At 43.1% G+C, this 21,831-nt stretch overlaps 1 pseudogene; it reads right to left on the reverse strand.

Moving 5' to 3' along the window:
* Nucleotides 1-20,628: 20,628 nt before the first annotated feature.
* LOC114883384 lies at nucleotides 20,629-21,605 on the reverse strand (annotated as a pseudogene).
* Nucleotides 21,606-21,831: the final 226 nt, after the last annotated feature.

Below are 21,831 nucleotides of genomic sequence, written 5' to 3' on the forward strand. Positions count from 1 at the left end.
GTGATAATTTGTCCTTTTCAAGGAATTGGCCCATTTAATCTAAGTTTCCAAATTTATGTGTGTTGAGTTGTTCATAGTATTCTTTTATCACCCTCTCAATTTCTGAAGGGTCTATAGTAAGTAATATCCCCTGTTACATTCCTGATATTGGAAATTTTTGTCTTCTGTCTCTAATTTGTCCATTTAGCTAGAGGTTTGTCAATTTTATCGATCTTTCCAAAGCTCTTTGTTTCATTGATTTCCCCATTGATTTTCTGTTTACAATGTCACTGATTTCTACTCTTGTCTTTATTATTTCCAGAAACTTGCTTTGGATTTATTTTGCTCTTCTTTTTCCAGGTTCTTAACGGGGTGAGGGTGTTAAGCCACTGAGAGTTTTTCTCTTTTCTCATGTGTGCATTTAGTGCTATGTTTCCCTCTTAGCACTGTTTTCAGCTGTACCACACAAATTTTGATGTTATATGTTTGTTTTCATTGTGGGTACTTGAAAAGAATGCGTATTCTGCTGTTGATCAAGTGTTCTATAAATGTCAGTTAGTTCCTATTAGTTCATGGTGTCCTTGCCCATTTTCTGTCTTATTTTATCATTTTTGAGATGAGTCTTGACGTTTCCAGGTATAATTACTGATTTGTCTGTTTCTCCTTTCAGTTCTGTCACATTTTAGTTTACATATGTTGCAACTCCGTTATCTGGCATGCTTAGCGTTACTGTGTCTTCTTAGCAGATCAACTTTTTTATCATCAAATAATGTCTCTTTCTGTCTCTGGTAATTAGTTTTGCTCTGAAAAATCTACTTTATCTGCTATTACTATAGCTACTCCTGCTTTCTTTAACTAATATTTGCATGATAAGTATTTTCCATTCTTTTACTTTCAATCTGTCTGTATTGTTATATTATTTGAAGTGAATTTCTCGTAGACCACATATATTTGACTCATGTTTTTTTAAAAAATGTACTCTACCAGTCTCAGTCTTTTAATTGGTATATTTTGTCCATTTACAGAATTTACTTAATTCTATTCCAAATTAAATTGTTGTGAAAACTCATCTGATTGGCAGAAACTAAATGACCCAGACCCCCACCTGCTAGAGAGTCGAAGAAAGCTGCTTTTAACTTTCCAAACTCTGTTTTCCAGACAGATACATGAGAAATGAAAAGAGAAGCTGAGTGGGGTGCCTACTCATTTCTCTGAAATGTCCCACCTTCCACTGAGGGATCCCTGGATTGCCCCAATTCCTGGAACTGCAACTTTCATTTTCATATGCTGGTCACAGCCTGTCTCCTGGGAATCAGAGGCGTGTGGTAAGTTCAAGACGAGCCTCTTTATTTAAAGGTGGCTTAGCTACTGGTTATGCCGTTGCAGTTGCTCTGTTATCTGTCTGCAGACATGGACTGCTGGGCTGATATTTAGCTGTCTTCAGGTTCTCAGTTTGTTAAGAGCACTTTTCTCTGAGGTAAAGGAGAAGAAGCACTTCATCCATAGGTCACACTTAATGCTGGACTCTGAGGGAGTTTAGCTTCATCGAGCTAATGATAGGTTTAAATAGAATTGAGGTACCTGGACTTGAAGGTCCAACCATCTCTGTTTCTGGAGGACAACAGTGTTAATATGCACCTGTAGAGGCAACATCTGTCCTCACAGCTGGAAAGGCCTGAACAAGATATTTAAAGCAACACTAGGTGGGACAGCCAGGAAAACAATGGGAAGGCTGGAGAATTAACTGGTGGAGTCCCAAGCAATATCAGAGCGAAGTGGAAGAAACAGAATTTAGTTACCAATGTGCAATGACAAGAGATGTCCAAGTCCAGGAGAGTAAACATCAAAGGTAGAGCCCACACACCCATCTAGGTAAAGCCAATGAGACCTGAAGATAGACAAGGCAGAAATGTGCTTTCCTGCACAGGGCATTTTGGTTCAAGCGTTTTTATTTTTTTGCGGTACGTGGGACTCTCACTGTTGTGGCCTCTCCCGTTGCGGAGCACAGGCTCCGGACGCGCAGGCTCAGCGACCATGGCTCACGGGCCCAGCCGCTCCGCGGCATGTGGGATCTTCCCGGACCGGGGCACGAACCCGTGTCCCCTGCATCGGCAGGCGGACTCTCAACCACTGCGCCACCAGGGAAGCGTGGTTCAAGGCTTTTTATTCCAGTCAAGAGACCCAGGGTTCTGCGTTGTCAACCTGGGGGTAGGAGGAGCGAGTGAAAAAAGGAGAAACCCAAGGGCTCTGGTCTTAGGGTGGAGGGAACTGAAAAGAAGGAGAGAGGTAGTGTAGGCTGAAAGCACTCTTAGCTCCGGCGCATCCTCCGCTGTGCAGGTCTCTGCATCTTCTGTAACAGGACCCAAGCTGGTTCCTGCACTCATCAGCCATCATCAACTCCTTTACCCCCACATTTGCTTACATGTCATGTGTGAAAACTGTCTTGCTCTTTAAAGACCAATTTCAATAATCCCTTGTACATGATTTTTATGTCCTTCCACCATTTTCAGAGAATGTTGCTTGAACCTTTACTAGAGTTCTTATGTATTCCTTATTTAATGTGATATAAAACAGAATGTATTATTATTAGGGCAATAGAAGACTCAGGATCAGGAGAGTGACCTGGAAATGATAAAACTCTGAAAGGGAAAGTAAGACCTGAATAAATGGAGAGCTTGATCATATCCTTGAATGGGAAAATACTACTAAAGACATCAATTTTCCTCAAATCCGTGGATGTTTCTTTGTCTCAATGGTAATCTAATTCTTCTCTTGGCTTCTCCCGCCACATCATTATTTGTATTAAAATTTACTCAAGTACTGAATCTTTCGTATGTTTATGTTTTTCTTTTTTTAATAGGAATTCCATATATATTCTGGAAGTCATTATCAGACATTGTTAATAGTGTTGCAAACACTTTTCCCTGACTGTAACTCTGTCACTTGCCTTTTGTTTATGGTATCTTTGTTTATGATATCTTTTGCCACACAGAAATTTAAAATTTTATGTAACAAAATCTTTTATGATTTTTCTTTATGATGCCTCGAGTATGTACCTTGTTAAGATGTTTCCATCAAAATTTATAAAAAATAATCTCCTATATGTACACTTTTATCCCAATGACAGTTTTGTTTATCTCTTTATTGAAGCTAGAATTGACATTTGCATGTAGTGTCAAAGAGGGAATTCACTTTATTTTTTTCTTCAAATTGGTTGTTGGTTGTATAGAATTTTGTTTTCTCTGTTTATTTATTTATCATAATGCATCCTTTTCCCCACTGTTTTGATATACTATTTTTATCATACACTATCTATGTATCCATTTCTAGTGTTTTTATGCTCCATTGATTAATTAACAATTCTTCCATCAATGTTGTTTCAAAATACATTTGGAAACCTGGGACGGCAAGCCTTTTTTCGTAACTATTCTTAAAGTTTTATGTTTACACGTATGTGTTTTCTATGCCAGAAGAATTTTAGCTTGTTGAGTTTCATAAAACATCCTGTGGGAATCTTGATTTGAGTGTTTTGCATCTACTAATTGATTTGATGGAAGTGATGATTTTACAGTGTGCAACATTCTCACCTAGAAACAAAGATGATTTGTTTTTCATTGATCCAGTCTTTTATAGCCTTCAGTAATGTATGGTTGTTTTATTTATATGTGCCATATGCATTTCTTACTAGTAATGTTTAGGAATCTTATGGCTTGTGCAATTTTTAAAAATAATTTTTTCTATTTTTTAATTAAAGAGGCCTTGATTTCTGTGTGATATTCTTATTATTAATCACCCACTGCACTGAATTCTGTTATGGTTTTAATATTTAGTTGTTTCTCTTGTTATTCTTGGTATATAATCCTTTCAATCTGCAAATATAATTTTTTTCTTTCGTTTCCAAAATTACATTTTTACTTTTCTTGCCTTACCGCATTAGCTGAAACTTCTGTGCAATGCCATGTAGTAGCAGTGATTAGAGGCTTGTCTTATTTGTGATTTTGTTATATTTTCTAACACCTAGAAAAGGACCAAATATTCAATAATTTTAGTTCTATTTATATCTCAGTTGTCACCCCTTGCCTGTTTTCAGCCTATTTATAAAATAAGGGGCTTGCATTCACTGAGCTCTTATTTCCCTTTCAGTTTGTATATCCTTTTAATATGTTATGTAATGGATGGGCATGAGAACAAAGATCAGCTTTTGAAAACAAAAACTAAAATGAAATAAATGCTTATTGATTTATAATGAAAGGAAGTCTAATTGATAGTTAGACTACAATTTCCCTAACAAGATTTGAGAAGTTAAGGGGAACTGCAGCTGGAGTTGCTAAAGTCCAAAGAGAGGTTTTAACTTTTCTTGAATGCTCAGATACCACAGAAACTGAATGTCTGGAAAAAGAGTTCCCCCCACCCCACAAATTCAGTGTGCTAAATTAGCCAAAAATGATGCATACTTGCTTGCCACAAGCACTCATACCCAATCTACCTTCCTTGACATTTCCCTCATCAAGTCTCTTATAATAATGGACAGAGTGGGAATAGAAATGGGAGAGAATTTGATGGTTGTGCTAATAAAACATAGGAGAGTGAGGGAAGCAGCACTAGGTTAGCCTTCAATCCATGCCTTCTGAAAGTCAACCATAATTCTTTGGCCAAATTGTCTGAACAAGAATCCTAAAGGGTGTTAGAGAAAATGGAGTAGATCAGAGAGTTATGGGGCCTCTGTCCACTCAGGATAAAGATAAGGGGTCTTGTGGAAGACAGTGATGGATTCAAGCCATATGAAAAAGCATATATCAAGTACATCGACCTCATCCCTATCTTTGGAGGATGTACGTAATTTATAGATTGTTTAAATTAGACAAATGGCTCAATCGATTTAGAATAAGGGACAGGAAACACATGTTTCTTTTGCATTAAACTGAACTTCACCAGAGCAGAAATGCTTATGATCTCCTGAGTTATAGAGCTTGAGTTCTCCATCAAAGTGCTCCTAATTACAGGGATTGCACTTTTCCACAAAGGCGATCCATTATGGAGCATGTTGTCTCCATAAAGACCAAGAATACACTATGCAACTCAAGCTAAGTGGTAATTTATATCATTGTTTATAGGAAGAAAGGGCAAGAACGAGCAGGAGAGTGAGGATGAGAGCAAGAGAATGAGAGAGAAAGAAACCCGAAGAAAGGACATTTTAGTGAAGGTGGAAAGGGACAAGAAAAAGGATTGGAACATACTATGGAAATGACATCAGTCTCCTGTTCAAAGGAGCTGAGCTGTGAGGTGAGGAAAGAGGGAACTGTGGAGAGTTGAGTAAGTTCCGTTTTCTTTAAATTTCCTACACCTGGGTAGGTGACCAAAGTGACTGCTCTGGTAGCCAAGGGTATAGATCTCTCTTAGGGCCTTTTTGTGAGAAGCAGAACAGTTCACTGAAATACATTTTGCCAATGGCTCGTTCATTGAGAATCAAGTGACCAAATTCCAAATTACAGAGGGACCTGCTCCCTGATTTATTGTGGATTTTGCTGCAAGGTTTAGTCCCTCTGCATTTGCACACATCATTTTATATATGAGTGGGTAGGCTTTCCCCTAAATGCAGTTTACCATCATGTCCCCTTTGTGGATCTATGTCCTGACCCTGTAATTGGCACTGCCTTGGCCAAGGCTTCTGCCTCTGCCTCTGCTTCTATCAGCAAAGCAGCTGCAACAGCCTGCTTCACCATGTTTAAGATATTCATCTGATGTATATTATAAATTGCCTTCTGGCAAATTGATTTTCAGTGAATTGACCAACGACCCTTCCTTTACAACTGCCAAGATATGGAAGCAATCTAAGCGTCCATCAACAGATGAATGGATAAAGAAGATGTGACACACACACACACACACACACACACACACACACACACGATGGAATACTACTCAGCCGTAAAAATATTAAATTTTGCCATTTGCAACAACATGGATGGACTGGACGGTGTTGTGCTACGTGAAACAAGTCAGCCTGAGAAAGACAAATACTGTATGATACCACTTGTATGTGGAATCTAAAAAATAAAACAAACTAGTAAATATGACAAAAAGGAAACAGACTCAGATAAAGAGAACAAACTAGAGGTTACCAGTGGGGAGGGGAAAGTGGGGAGGGGCAATATAGGGACAGGGGATTAAGAGGTACAAACTGTTATGTATAAAACAAGTTATAAGGATATATGTACAACACAGGGAGTATAGCCAATGTTTTATAACTACAAATGGAGTATAAAAATTGTGAATCACTATATTGTACACCTATAACATATAATATTGTACATCAACTTAACTTTAAAAAAATTTTTAAAATTAAAGAAAATGGTGAAGGCAATCCTTCCCAACTTAAGATATGACTTAACTTTGAGAACGTAGCATGTGAAAGACACTTAGAAGCTCTGGGACCAACTCCTAGTTCTTACACTTAGGATTAGGGAAAAAAGAAAATCAGAGCCTCAGTTTATTTGTCCTAAAGTGGGAATGCTATTCTTTTTTTTTTTTTTTTTTTTTTGCGGTATGCGGGCCTCTCACCGTTGTGGCCTCTCCCATTGCGGAGCACAGGCTCCAGACGCGCAGGCTCAGCGGCCGTGGCTCACGAGCCCAGCCACTCCGTGGCACATGGGATCTTCCCGGACCGGGGCACGAACCCGTGTCCCCTGCATTGGCAGGCGGACTCTCAACCACTGCGCCACCAGGGAAGCCCGCGAATGCTATTCTTGCCCTAGATGATGATTGTTTAGATCAGCGGTCCCCAACATTTTTGGTACCAGGGACCAGTTTTGTCAAAGACAATTTTTCTACGGATGGGGCTGGGGGGCGTGGGTGAATGGGGATGGTTCAGGCAGTAACGCAAGCGATGGGGAGCTGCAGATGAAGCTTTGCTCACTTGCCCGCCACTCACCTCCAGCTGTGCGGCCCGGTTCCTAGCAGGCCACAGACCTGTACCAGTCTGTGGCCCGGGGGTTGCGGACCACTGGTTTAGATTAATCCATTCAGCCAGTATCTCCTGGGGGCTCCCATGACCCAGGTGCTGTGCTAGTGAACACTGCATCACTGTCTCTGTCTTCATGCATGAAACAGCTGGTGGGAGGGAGGGATGTGAAATAACCACGGGGGTGGGAAGCACAGACTGTGTGTGAACTTGGAGCTGGTCTGGTTTGAAGATGCGGTGGAGGCAGGAGTTTGGCTCATCAGAAAATTTGAAAGACGGGCTCTGCGGCTGAAGCACAGTGAGCCAGGATGGAAATGTGAGCGTAGTGACACACGTGAAAGGTTTGTCTGCTACTCTCATTGCTCCTGCCACACATCCTTCCTTTCTCTGCTGCTCCCAAGGCTCCCCTTTTACTTCTGCTCCTTCTTCCTAATATTTCAGGGATCTGGGGGCAGCGAGACTGATATTCTGGTTTCTCTTGATCCTCACACAGCCTGGAGATTTCTTCCTTCCCAGAACGTCCCTGGCTCAGCAGCATCATGCCTGGCCCTGGATGGAGGGCATGTCCACTTTACAGACCACAGCAAGAACCTGGGTGGCAACTCCTTAAATGGCTGTTCTGCCACCTGTCTGCGTAGGCTTAGCAGACAATGACATACGCATCTGGCAAAGGCATTTGGCCGTCACTCTATTTCAAAGTATCACCTTGACCCTTCCCTTCACAACTCCTCTCCTGCAACAGACGGCTGGAGCTGAGAGAAACTCTGTGTTGCCTCCTCTGCTGAGCCATCACCCTTCTCTGAGACAGGCCTGTCTGGTCCCCATGGCTCTGTGTGCATATTAAGAACAGAGCCAGGCGTTGGCCTCCCTGTGGCCTCTCCTGAGAACCTCTTAGGCTTTCACCATGGGTCCTCTGCCTCCCCCTCCACTGTTTTCCAGGATCCAGCCAGCCCTGAACAAATGCTTTTCCTCTGCAAAAAAGAATCCCCAGGCCTCATGTGGTTTTAGCACAGTGAGGGATGATGATTTGGGATAGTTACAGGCTGATCATCCTTTGTTCCCCATGGTTCTCCTCCTCCAAACCCTGAAACGTGAGGAGGCCCCTCAGCTGCCCAGCACGGCTGTCTATTGATGGGAAGCTTCTCTTGGCCCTGGAAGACGGCAAGGGTCTCTGCCAAGGGACTTGGTTTATTTATCTAGCTGGACTCCATCTCTTAGCATTCAGCTCATAGAGGAAAAGGCATCACAGCTAAAAGTAGCTCCAACCTTCCTGTGAAGACAATGAACAGAGAAAGAACACATATTCACTGAGCCCCGAACCCCCCTTGGTGTTGTCTGCAAGGCTGCAGAGCAGCGGGGGGAGCTCAAGGGTTAGAGACGGGAATCCCACACTCACCCAGAATCACAGCACTGGAGGCACCAAGGTCACAGCAGCCAGCCCGCTCTTCTTCCGGGAAGACAGTGGCTTTTGTTGGTGTGATTATGGAACCTAAGCTCTGATTTCCATTCATTGTTCTAATCTGTCTTCCCTACCCAGACCCACTGCCAACAAAGTAGGCTATTTCCACACCTTTGAATAGTCACACTTACACATTTAATTGAGATATATTTTACATACATGTAAGGTGTACTATAGTTGCAAAGGAACACTATCTGTTTTGTGTTGTACAATCAGTATTTCAGCAAGACCTGCCATCAGGGGCTTCCCTGGTGGCAAAGTGGTTGAGAGTCCGCCTGCCGATGCAGGGGACACGGGTTCGTGCCCCAGTCCAGGAAGATCCCACATACCGCGGAGCGGCTGGGCCCGTGAGCCATGGCCGGTGAGCCTGAGCGTCCGGAGCCTGTGCTCCGCAACGGGAGAGGCCACAACAGTGAAAGGCCCGCGTACCGCAAAAAGAAAAGAGAAAAAAAAGACCTGCCATCAAATAATTGCTCATTTAGTAATAATCTCATTTATTGACTGAGATGAGAAATGGAAGTTCACATGGATGAAGTGACTTGTCCAGGCTGGTAAGTGATGGGATTGGAAATTCAGTCAACCACACCTAGAAGGGTCTACTGCCTTTGTAGAAGGATCATTAGACCAGTGACAGAGAGGCTGCACATGAGCCAAGCAGCAGGGAGACAGCCTGAGCTCTGGTGGGGGATGGCATCGTGCTCCTCTGCTCCCTATGCCTGGAGGACCCCCAAGTCTGAGCTGACACCGTCTCATCAGGGTGGGGCTCCCTTTGGTTTCCCACTTGCTTCATCTGATCTTGTGCCGCTTCCTGGGAGCTTTCCCTGGACCCCTGGAACCCTGGTCAGAAAGCCATGGCCTGTCAGACTTGTGGACTGATGGGATTAGTGCTCCCGCAATGCACAGGCCCTGGAGGGGCGGGCCACACGGACTCAGGGGGCTCTGCCCCTGCACACGCATGGACGGACATGGCTCTGCCGGGAAAGGAGAGGGTACCGTGTTTGTACGAGCAGCTCTGTGTGCCGTGTTTGAGCTTGCTGCCCACCTTCGTGGGTCAGGCCTTCTCTGCCCCTCAGGCTTCAGGTGTCAAATAAAGGGGCACAGCTGATGGCCTTTACCATTTTTTTACCTCTGACATTCTGTGATTTATAAAGTTTTAAATTTGCTTCACAGCAGTTAAAACAAGACAGTCAACATTTATATTTATCTTTTTGCTGTCTTTGGGAGGGGGTAGGTCATTTGAGCCACTTTTTTTTTTTTTTTAATCCACATTAAAAAAAAACACTGGATATTCCAATACAGGAAAGTTTTCTTTCTTTTTTCCCCCCCTTCTCCCTAATGGTCAAAGTTTGGCCAGTTTCCTCTTTCTTCTGAGGTCCTGGTCTCCTGGAGATGTAGGCCTGGGTCCTTGTCCATCCTTGTACGTTCCCTCCCTTCTTCCCTCAGGAAGGAGCGTTCAGTTCTCCTTGAACTCAGATCTCAGCACAGATGCTTCCTCCAGGAGGGGCAGATAGGGGGAATTTTCGGTTAGTAGCTCAGCCACAGGGTGGCTATCACTGACTGGAGCTGAGGGAGAAGATCTACCCAAAAATAGTCATTATAGCCAGTTATACCTTTGGTCTTATTTATACAATCTAATTTTATGACTTGTATTTAATAGACTATCAAGGGAAAAGCAGTAGAGTATAGTAGTTAAGGACATGGGCTCCTGGGTTCAGATTCCATCTCTCTTTTTTTAAAATAAATTTATTTATTTATTTATTATTGGCTGCGTTGGGTCTTCGTTGCTGTGAGCGGGCTTCTCATTGCAATGGCTTCCCTTGTTGCGGAGCATGGGCTCTAGGTGCTCGGGCTTCAGTAGTTGTGGCACATGGGCTCAGCAGTTGTGGCTCACGGGCTCTAGAGCACAGGCTCAGTAGTTGTGGCACATGGGCTTAGTCGCTCTGAGGCATGTGGGATCTTCCCGGACCAGGGCTCGAACCCGTGTCCCCTGCATCGGCAGGCGGACTCTCAACCACTGCGCCACCACAGATTGCCACAAATGCAAACCAGAAATGGGGCGAAATAACTGCCAAATCCCATGCCTTTGGGCCAACACGAGATGAAGGCTGCTCACGCGAGAGCCTACACACACCTCCTGGGACCGCGGGCCTTGTGGTACACAAGACCTCCCAATTGTTATTACCACGATGAAGTTGCCTACAATGAACCTTAGACTAGCAACAATCTAATCCATGGATGGTTTAACTATAGAACCGCTCGGTCACAGCTGACCCCATTCATCTGCACAGGTACTTTGAAATCTGTGGAATCCTGCAGGAGGTCGAGGTTACCTTGCGTTCCTTGCTGCTGATGCATTGGCTAGTAAAATCCCAGTGCTCCACTTTAAGGACTTCCTTTATGTGATGAAAGAAAATCCAACACATTGCCTTTCTTTTTGACAGTTCGGTGCAGTTGAGATGTGTTTGTAAGGGATCAGTTTAATGCGTCCTTTGTCTTTGCAGGGAGTGTTTTCTTGGTGACGCTTTCCTAAGTGGAGTTGCTTCCTGCAGACTGTGGCTTGTAGTTCCAGAGCAGAGAAGATGTTATTGTCTTTCACTGAAATGAATGGATGTCCCTCTGGGAGTCTGGATATTATCAAGATGAAAAAGGTTCGACATTTCTTTTAGGACTAGTAAATCGGGTCCTTTGTGAGGTGTACATTCAATCTCCTTACCAATCTTTCTTCTAGAAGTAGCTAAGCCAGAGTGATGCCTTTGTCTTAGCTACTGTGAATGGAGGTGGGGAAGGAGGCCTGTGTCACCCAGGCCCCTCCTCCAGGGCCAGAGACACACTGGCTCCCATTTTGGCTTCCAAGTGCCCAGGCATCCGGGGCTGCCCCTTACCTCCAGAGTCCCTCACATCCCTTTCCATCCTCTCTGGAGCCGACTGGCTTCCTGTTGCCGTATTTCCACATTTCAATGCTTTGGGGTCTTCTCTGCTCCGTTTTACTAGGAATAAGTGAGGCCTTATCTGGTGAGCTGGGCTGTGTTGATGCTTTGCCTTCTGTTATATTCTCCCATCTTAGGCAACATGCTTGGACCCACCATGACACTTTTCTTTAGGAGGGTCTTCCAATGCCTTCAGGAGACCCATGACTAGGAGTTAAATTTGTGTTAATTGTAGAGACAAAATGAACAGTGATAACATAAAATATTTTTTATTCAGAAGTTAGTTGGGTAAATAGCAGGTAGTGAACGTTTTGGAGTTTGGGTGTCTTACAGCTTCATTGGGAGCCAATATCACGTTGCTAAGAAGGCAAATCTGGACTGCGTTAGTGGAGAAATGGAGTGTGGATCAGAGAAAGAGAGAGTTCTGCTGTCCTCTGTGCTGGCTACTTAGTCTGGAACTTCGTATTTTAACTGTCCATTGCATTACAGAAAGAATGTTGAAAATAAATATTAGGATATGCCTAACATCTTGAAGAATCAGAAACCATGTTGTATAGAGATGTGTGAAAAAACTGTGTAATCCAAGAGCACTGTCTAATCTGAAAAAAAGAGAAGACTTGAGAGAAAAACGATGACTGTCTCCAGATGTTTAAAGAACTACAGTGTGGTAGAGAAAACAAACTGGTTCTGTGTAGTCACCATAGGGTAGAACTTTGATCTGTAGGTAGAAGTTACAGGGGACAGATTTCACTTCATCCTCTTTTAGCAACCCCAGGGGCAGCCATGTGGGAAAGCAGTCACCATGTCACCCTGGCTGCCTGAGCCAAGGCTGGCTCCCTTTTTCCAGGAGCTTGGTGGGTACACACTGAGTCTCTCACCTCTGAGCATGAATAATTCTACAATTTAGGAGTGAGACGCTATGGCGCCTCACCGATGGCTCTGAGACACGGAAGGAGGGCAGCAAAGCCATGCTGTGCTCATGGAGGGTGTTGGGCCTCGCCGTGGCCGGCAGGGGATGTTTGTTCAGCTTTCATTCTCAAGCTGATGAACCAGGCCTGGAGTTTCACCTGCAGCCGCTCCTGCACTCCTAACATCTGAAAGGAAGTCCAATCCCGACTCAGACAGTCCCATTCGTGCCCTGAAGACAAGGGTGAGGGTGACCCACATTGAGTTGGCCTGAGGATGAAAGGCAAGGGCTGGAGCTCTGAGTCGGGGGCTGGGCTATAGACATGCTGTGTGGGGCTTTCTCCTTCCTGGTGTTTTTCCCTGTCTGTGAAGCCCATTCCCATGAACATCTCAGGTGCTGTCTTTCTCAGAAAGTTAAAAGTTCGGCTGGTGCCATAGGAAGCAGCACCAGGGTTTACCTAAGTCCAGTGGAATCGTTTGCCTTGCCCCCATCCAGTTAAAGGGTGCTTGGGCCACTGGGTTTGAGTTGGCCCTTGTCCGCCTATACTAATGAGAGATTCATCAGGAAACTGGCAAACTAGTTTGGCGTCACTGAGCAGGGCTTTGGGGGCTGACACTCACACCACAGCATTGTAAATACTTACGGCCTTTTAACGTGGACACTCAGGGATAAGAATCCTTTCCCATGCCCGAAACATACAGATTCTATTTGTTATAGGAAAGAGAAAAGCAGAAATAAAGGGAAACTGATGTAAAACTTACTAAGAATATCAAGTTCCAAGGGAATCCAGAGGTTGGATCTCATTCTTTCCAATTAATCTATACTTTTTCTTTGCTTACATTTGTAAACTTATATCTTTTTTTTTTTTTGCAGTATGTGGACCTCTCACTGTTGTGGCCTCTCCCGTTGCGGAGCACAGGCTCCGGACGCGCAGGCTCGACGGCCATGGCTCCCGGGCCCAACCGCTCCGTGGCATGTGGGATCTTCCCGGACCGGGGCACGAACCCGTGTCCCCTGCATCGGCAGGCAGACTCTCAACCACTGCGCCACCAGGGAAACCCTGTAAACTTATATCTTAATATAATTTTGTATTGATATTATATTGATTATATTGATTGATAGTTGCCATCCTGAAGTAGTCACTGGCACCTCGCAAAGCCCAGACCATCGTCAGGAAAAGCCCTTCCCTAAGAGGAGAGAGACCTGCATAAGACCTAATTCTGGGAATGGGGTTGAGGGTAGAGCAGGAAGGACAATCTCACAATAGTGGGCTGGGAACAAGCTGGCCTCTGGAGAGCAGAATCCAGCCAGAGCAGCGATATGTCAGGCTGGCCTGACCTGGTGTGTGGCTCAGCTCTGATGCTCCGTCCAGAGTCCCAATTCAGGATCTTGTTCTTGATTTGCTGCCAGGCTAGTCTCGGGTAAAAGCTGGTCTAGAAGGGCAATGATCCAGCCTTGGCCCCAGCTCCAGAGACTGTCCCTTCCCTTCTGACCTGTATTCACTCCTGTTTGCAGATCTGCTCTGTCCAGACAGACTGGGCTGGAAGCACTTAAGAAGAAGAGGTCTCAGCTGGACTCCTTCGCTCCTTCCAGCACTCAGAGAGCTGGAAGTCTGCTCCCGCCCCGCAGTCAGCCTGCCTCTTGACAGCTCAGCTGGAGGGGGATGTCCAGGCAGCCGGGCGGTGCTGGCTGGGGTGGCGATTTGGCTTAACTAAATACTCTAGGGTGGGGCCCTAAACACGGGGGAGAGAACAGGACTGGAATGTAAGGCCGGCAGGTGGGGGATGGCTTACCCTGCCCCAGTTTGTTTTCTTATTTGCCAGGACTGTAACTGAGGAGCTGGCTGCTATCGGGTAGCATTAATTAACATCCAAGGTCACCAGCCCATCTTCTCAGCACTGTGTCTCCTTCTCCACACTTGGGCAAACCCAATGCCCACAAATTGGCGCCAAGTCTGTGCTCACAGTTTGATTTTAGACATGGGGGGCAAGATTGATGGCTAGTCTAGAAAGGGATGAACTCCTGGCTGGGTGCAGGGCTTCTCCTGAAAGCAGGATATCCTGGGAATTCAGCTCCAAGGAGCTTTGGGGCCATGCAGAAAGAACAGACAAGCAGAAACAACTGAGAATGTATTTAGGGACCAGGAAAGCCCACTGCAAATGGTTGGACAGTGCCTCTGGAAAAACACATAGAGATCCCCATGTAGAAGTGAGCATTGTGATTTTTTTGTACTAAAATTTGCTTTATGTCTCAGGAAAAGAACCTCAAGCTTCTTTAGTCCCCTTCTATCATGTATCCTTGGTAGCTCTGGGAGATATTTTCCCTATTAAGCAAACCAACAGCTGCTGATTTTGGCTACAGTTTGCCTTGCTTAGTTCTTGGGAGGAAAGAAGATGCTCAGCTGTCCTCAAATCTACCAGTGGAAATCAAAATAAAAATACAGATGAGCCTGGAGGACGGAAACCCCAAGGGACGCTGTGGGTTCCCGTTCTCAGCAGAAAGCTGCAACACCCAGCGATTATAGATTCTCCTCCTGCCGGACCTGGGGCTGCATGGTGTTCCTCAGGGCTACTCCCACCTGACATTTCAGGATAAGAGACATAGGTAGAGTGGCAGGTTTCAATGAGGGGACAGTGAGCAAGGCACTGGGGCATTTCCTGTTCACCAAAATATTTCATCCATCAGCACATTACCAGTTCTACCATAAGTGACTCATTTTTTTGGGTGTCAGTTTCTCCACTCCTGGGTTCTGATTTGAACCAATTAAAACAGCAGTTAGCATTTGTGTTACTGTTTACTATATGCCAGGCACTAGTGTACAGATTTGCAAGGTTACACTTAATCCTCACCTAATTCTTATGCTGTACCCATTTTTCTGATTAGAAAGTTGAGTAGCAGAGAAGACACATCATTTACTCAAAGTCAGAGAGTTAGTAATTGGCATTGCTGGCTAGTCCACTACCCCAAACACATGAAATATTGAATATTTAAATACCAGAATAGACTGCCTTCCTGGGAAGACTGATGACATTCATTCAATATCTATCTATCTATATCATATCTACATCTATATATCTCTCTCTATATATCTATACCTATCTATCTGGAAAACCTAACTCAGAAGTTATATATGTCCATCTATTCCACAGTCAAGGAAACAAATGCAAAGATGTTCACACAACCAAGAACCTCCAAACACTGGAGGAAAATCAACTTCATCAGAAGGACATGTCAAATTACTTTGAAACTACAGTGAAATTACAAATTACATGAAAAAGATATTGCCTCAGGAAGCAAAGTTTAAAGCATCAGAACAAGAATATATTATTTTTCATGTCAGAGTTATAAAGATGTTAATTTTTGTCTTTATCGAGCAAACAAAACAAAACAAAAAAAACAAGAATAAGTATAATTTAGAATAAGTATAATTAATGTTATCAAATGATATAATAATGCAAAAATGATTGAGAGCATTTTCTAAATAAATTAATTCAAAACTCTTAGACATCTGGAGAAAAGAAAAAAAGGTCAATGAAATAAAAAAAGTGGGTTAAAGAGCAGAATTAATGTAGCTGAAAATTGAATTTGTAAGCTGGAGGATGTCAACAAAGAATTCTTCCAAAATATAGCCCCAAAGATAAGAAAATGGAAAGTATTAAAGAAGCATAGTGAGACAGAGAGGGCTTATCATATTGTTCCAAATTCTGCCTAATTGAATTGGCAAGGGGGAAAAAATAACAAAACAGAACTGAAGGGAGGAATAAATAACAGAAGACAAGATTTTCAGAAATGAAGATATAAGTCCTCAAATCCAAACAGAACACTGGGTGTTAGGTAGGACGAATGTAACAGACAAGCCACATGTACACATTGTGATGATGTTTCAGAAAAAGAGTGTCCTAAAGTCTGATAAAGCAAAACAATAGAGATTGTAATTTCTCTATAAAGGAAAAAGAATCAGATTGGAATTGTATTTCTCAAAAGCAAGAGAGGATTTCTGAAAGCAATAGAGCAATATCTTCAAAACTGTTGTCATGTTAAATTGAAGAAGACTTGGAATATAGGGAGTAGTGGTCAGCCAAAGAAATAGTTAATTATTAATTCTAAATAAGTATTAATTTTTAAAATAATTAATGACAACTAATAAAAACTTGAATCCATAATTCTAAATGATTTTAGAACAGTTCAGATCATGGAACAAGGGAAAAGCTTTATATTTAAGAACTTTTTTTTTTTTTTTTTTCCAGTACGCGGGCCTCCCACTGCTGCGGCCTCTCCCGCTGCGGGGCACAGGCTCCGGACGCGCAGGCCCAGCGGCCACGGCTCACGGGCCCAGCCTCTCTGCGGCACGCGGGATCCTCCCGGACCGGGGCACGAACCCGTGTCCCCCGCATCGGCAGGCGGACTCCCAACCACTGCGCCACCAGGGAAGCCCTTAAGAACTTTTAACAACATTTTTTCCACCTTTTTAAACAAGGGGACTCACATTTTCATTTTGCATTTGGTGCCACAATTTATATAGCCACCTCTGTCACCCAAAGAGTACACCTGAGATCTCTTTTGCTAAAGAAACTGGAACAAAGAGACTCTGTATTTGGAGACAGGCAAATAACAAAATTGGGTAAGAAAAAGGAAAATTAAGTTAGTTGCTAACTGATTTAGAGACATCCTTAGTCTTCCATCTCTAACATGGGAGATTGTAGGGTCTTTTCCTGGAACAACTGAACCACTCAGAGGAAAGGACTACACGTCCTGGCATTTGAAGGTCACTAATATTGTTGGTGGCCCATTCCACTAACCTACGCTAAACTATTCAATATATAAGTTCTTCCAAGCACAGACGGCCAGTTCCAAAACATTTTCATCCCCTCCAAACATGACACTGTATCCAGGGCTTAACGCCCTCGCTCCTATTTCCCCTTCTGCCTTTTAATTTAGGAATTGCACCCATTTGCATTTATACAATATTTAACATATATTGTATCTTAGCTTCTATTTGTTTTCTTCACAACGGTTATCACAACATACAGTTACTTCACTATCATTGACTTATGAACGTTTTTCATGCCTGTCTCCCCACTAGGCTAGGAGCTCCCTGAGGACACAGCCATTCCTGTCTTATTCACTATTAGAGCCCAGAGTCTCTCACAGTGCTTTGCCCACGTTTTCTCTCAGTTAACTGATTTGAGTGAACAAATGTGAAAGGGCTCAATAAACTGTATGTGACCAAAATGACAGCTTCTGATTGTAGAATGGATAGAGAGTAGATTCCCTGAGGCCTGGGATCGCATGATGTTGATTCTGAGACAGTATGAATGACAAACGTGCTACCACATCTCCACCAACCGGGCAACGTGAGGAGTCGGACAGGATGGACCACTGTGTGCTTTCCTAGCTGGAGTAGAGCAGAAGCAAAGGCAGAAACATCTTTCTTTTCTCTTTTTCCCTCCCCCTATCCCCCTCCCAAACCACAAATGGAACCTGTGAAGTTCAACATGATTCTTATTTCTCCTTTGCATTCCCAGGCCCTTCCTTTATCTCTGGTTTCAAGCCTGAGAATAAATCTCTCGGTCACGCTACTTAATCAGGTTCTCCCAGGGAAAGGACCCTGCTGCAGGGATGACGGGAACCAGACTCCAAACGGTTTTCCAGGAGCTGAGGGAAGTGAAGGCTTTTCCTGCAGTTTCTCCTGCCAAAGAATTAAGGAAAGGATGTGGGTCATAGGGCTACAGAAGTGCAAGGAGGAATTCTAACACTTTCTCTAGGACGGGAGGGGAGGTCTGTTTCCCTTCAGTAGATGCTGCCCTTTGCTTTTCATGTGGTGTCTGGCTCACCTCATCAGAGGTTCTGTGCTGGGAAACCAGTGCCATTGCTGGCTTGGGTGGCTTTTACTAAGATATACAGGAAGGAAATTAAGCCCTTTATTTCTATTATCCCTCCTTGGGCAAAATGGCAAGAAATTTTGCCTTGAGAGCCTTTATTTCATCCAGGAGAATCGCCTTTTCCCTTCGGGAGAGATTCCCACCTCTCCAAGCAGCTGTTGCTCTAAGTAACCATTTACTTCCCAGTGACCTCAGTCAGAAGGTGTCCTGTGGCATCAGCATCCTGTTTGCCTGGTCATCATCAATGCAGCAATAAAGAGCACGACAGCAGGAACACACTCCCCCACCACAGCTTGCTTTCCACGTTATAAAGTTTGAGGACAGCATCATGTCACCCACACAGGGAAGGAGCATAGTTCTCCAAATGAGTTACAGCATGAGTGGTAGGATCAGCTACATAAAGTTCAAAAAATGAATCCTGTGTCCTGCAACAGTGCAAACAACTCAAATTTGCATTCAATATAAAAACGGAAAATGGAGGAAAACCAGGGAAGACCTACCACTCTAAGGGTAGACAGTACCCTCTCCAGAAATTTCAGCCAACACCTGCCTCTGCTGGGTGCTTCACGGAGCCCTGCTTCTGCAGAGCATCTCGGTGTCCAGACCACCATGAATTTGGAGCCGGAGGAAACGTGACTTCCTTGGCTTCCTCCGCAAGTGTCATTCCCAGTCAGGAGCTGAGGGGAGCCCTCCCTCTGGTTTCTCAAAGCAGTTTCTCTGGAGGTCCCTTTCTTGTCACATTGTATTATTTTCTCCATGTTCTCATTTTTTTGTGTTTGTTTCTTAGTTCTTTTAAGTTCTTTTACCTGCTAGAAACTTTAACATATATTATTAATGTCTTTCCTGACAGTCTCCACACGGAACTTTTTATTATATCTCGACTATGTTTAGACAAAGCTTAGCTCATGGGAGGCACAAAGTACATATGCACAAATAAATGGGGGGGGGTTCCCGCACACCAGAATTTTGTGTCCAGCGCCATCTCTGACCATTCCAGGCCACCAAAAAGATTGCCTCAATTCCTTTTTGTGAGAAGGAGTGACACGTACACATATATTCAGGTTCCTCACTGGATAGAGCAAAGCCTGAGTCTTGGTTTAAAAATGAAAACTTTAAAGATTCTTGAAGAAAGTGCACTATAAAGCACTTCAGTTTTCTTCAAAACTACTCTATTGAGTTTATGCTGATCAACAAGTTCAGGAGAAAACTAATATTCATTCTAAAGTTAGAGAAACAAACTTTAGTTCACCTTGCTTGTTTTGCACTACTTTTAACCAATCTAATGGGTTACATTTATTTAAATTTAAGATGCCTTTATCCTTAGATGGTAAATCATACTGAATAACAATGATACTTGACTTTCAATGTCTTGAGCTTAGCTAAGAAATTCACGTCTCTTTTCTTTTTTTGCATTTTCTCAAAGGCTTATTTAATTTAATTTTTTTTATATTTTATAATTCTTGTTTAAAATTTATTTTATTCAAGTATAGTTGATTTATAATGTGTTAATTTCTGTTGTACAGCAGAGTGATTCAGTTATACATATATATACATTCTTTTTCATTGTGGTTTATCACAGGATGTTGAATATATTTCCCTGTGCTGGGTCAGAATGGCCATGATTAAAACGTCTACAGATAACAAATGCTAGAGAGGGTATGGAGAAAAGGGAACCTTCCAACGCTGTTGGTGGGAATGTAAAATGGTGCAGCTACTATGGAAAGCCATATGGAGGTTCCTCAAAAAATTGAAAGTACAGTTGCTATATGAGCACAGCAGTCCCACTCCTGGGCATATATCCAGACAAAACAGTAACTTGAATAGATACTTGCACCCCAGTGATCATAGCAGCGCCATTTACAATAGTCAAGACATGGAGAAGACCTAAATGTCCATTGACAGATGAATGTGTGTGTGTGTGTGTGTGTGTGTGTGTGTGTGTATATATACATATGCCATATATATATATATATATACACAATGGAATATTACCCAGCCGTAAAAAAGAATGAAATAGTGCCATTTGCAGCAACATGTATGAACCTAGAGATGATCATACTAAGTGAAATAAGTCAGAAAGAGAAAGACAAATACCATATGATATCACTTATATGTGGAATCTAGAATATGACACGTCTCTTTTCTATAACATGTATTGAGAGGTAGGAAAAGTCCGTTTAGTGGACATTATTAACTAATTTCACATATATGCCAAATCTTAGATAAATGGGTGCATTATAGATGAGCAGTAAGTATGGGTATATGGTGGCCAGGCGACCTTCAGAGTGCTCTACAGGGTTTAATACACAGGATGTGTTTCCACTGATTTATGCTAAAACTTGCCTTCTCTGAATCTTTAACATAACCATTTCCAAATCTACCTGGAGAAGGGTGGTATCTTTTTAAATTTTCTCCAAGTCATTGTTTTTCTAGCCATGTTTCAGTTGCTGCTTGCTCTTTCAAGGTTCATTTGCTTTCGGGGCTTCTTTAGGATCCTGAATTTTTCATCTGTCTCACGGTCTCCAGATGTTAACCGAGATACAGTGTTCCTTGGTGTGCTCTGTGGGGCAGGGGTAGGTGCCATATCTTGGTTCTTGTCATTTCCTGCTTTGCAGCCTTCTTAGTCTCATATTTCCTTTGATTTTCAAGGACTGCTTTTGATAATGGCTTATCATTTCCTGGTTGTGATTTCTTATTCTGGAGTGGTTTCTTCTCAGGCAGCTTGGAACTGGTGATTAGTTTTTTTCCTGAAAGCTGAGGATCTATCAACCATTGTGAATTTATGTTCCTAATTGGGTACTTCCCTTAAAACTGCTTGGTGAGCTATTGTTCTCGCTGGAAACAGTCCATACAAAAATGGTTGCCAGGACAGGGCTGGCATAATACCAAACTTGTACCCATTATTAACACACAAGCTGGGAGCATGCATGGCAGTAAAAATGTGCTCCCCACCTGGGCACCAAGCAAAGTATGTAGGATCAGAGGTTACCGGTTTAGAAATAGGGTTGCACTTAAAAATATCCCGTGATTGCATTTGTCCCTCATATTTCTAAATCTAGCTAGCATTAATATATGGTCATGAGGACTAAGTCAGCTACATTAGAATGCCAGTTCCAAAGTCAAACGCTGATCACATTTCAAGCTGAAAATCATCTCTTTGGCAGGCATAAATCCATAAAGAGCATAAAACTCAGTAGACCTAGAATTCCAAATTACATCATAAGTGGAGCTGTGCTTTGGTAATTGAACAGATTACAGCATTTTCTCCATTTGCTGCAGGTAACGCATCATTTGCTCCCTGTCAGGAAGTTCCTGTCTTGTCAAATCTGTCCTAGCCATTACAACACAGCAGTTGCTTTTTTATTCCATAGCATCATAACCTTATCAACCTTAGAGGAATGATTGTTAGCTAAACCTGCATGAGGTCCACCAAAGTTGGGGTATAGACATAACCTAACAAATACAGGTGCACTTTTACTCCCTGGAACATAGACAGTTCCCTTGTGTGATTGGAGTCCAAGTGATGACACACAATATTTACGCAATTATTATGTGCAATAGGTACTCAATATATATTTGTTAAATGAATTAATTGTCTTTCCCCCTTGCCCTCAGTGCCCAACATGCTCAGAAAATAGCTGTTGATTGAAGAATAAATAGATGAATGAATGACAAATACATATTTCTACTGTTCATTCTTCTGCAAATGCCCTCCA

The sequence above is a fragment of the Monodon monoceros genome, unplaced genomic scaffold, assembly GCF_005190385.1.
Source record: "Monodon monoceros isolate NGI ecotype Baffin Bay Population unplaced genomic scaffold, NGI_Narwhal_1 Super_Scaffold_4, whole genome shotgun sequence".
Lineage (NCBI taxonomy): Eukaryota > Metazoa > Chordata > Mammalia > Artiodactyla > Monodontidae > Monodon > Monodon monoceros.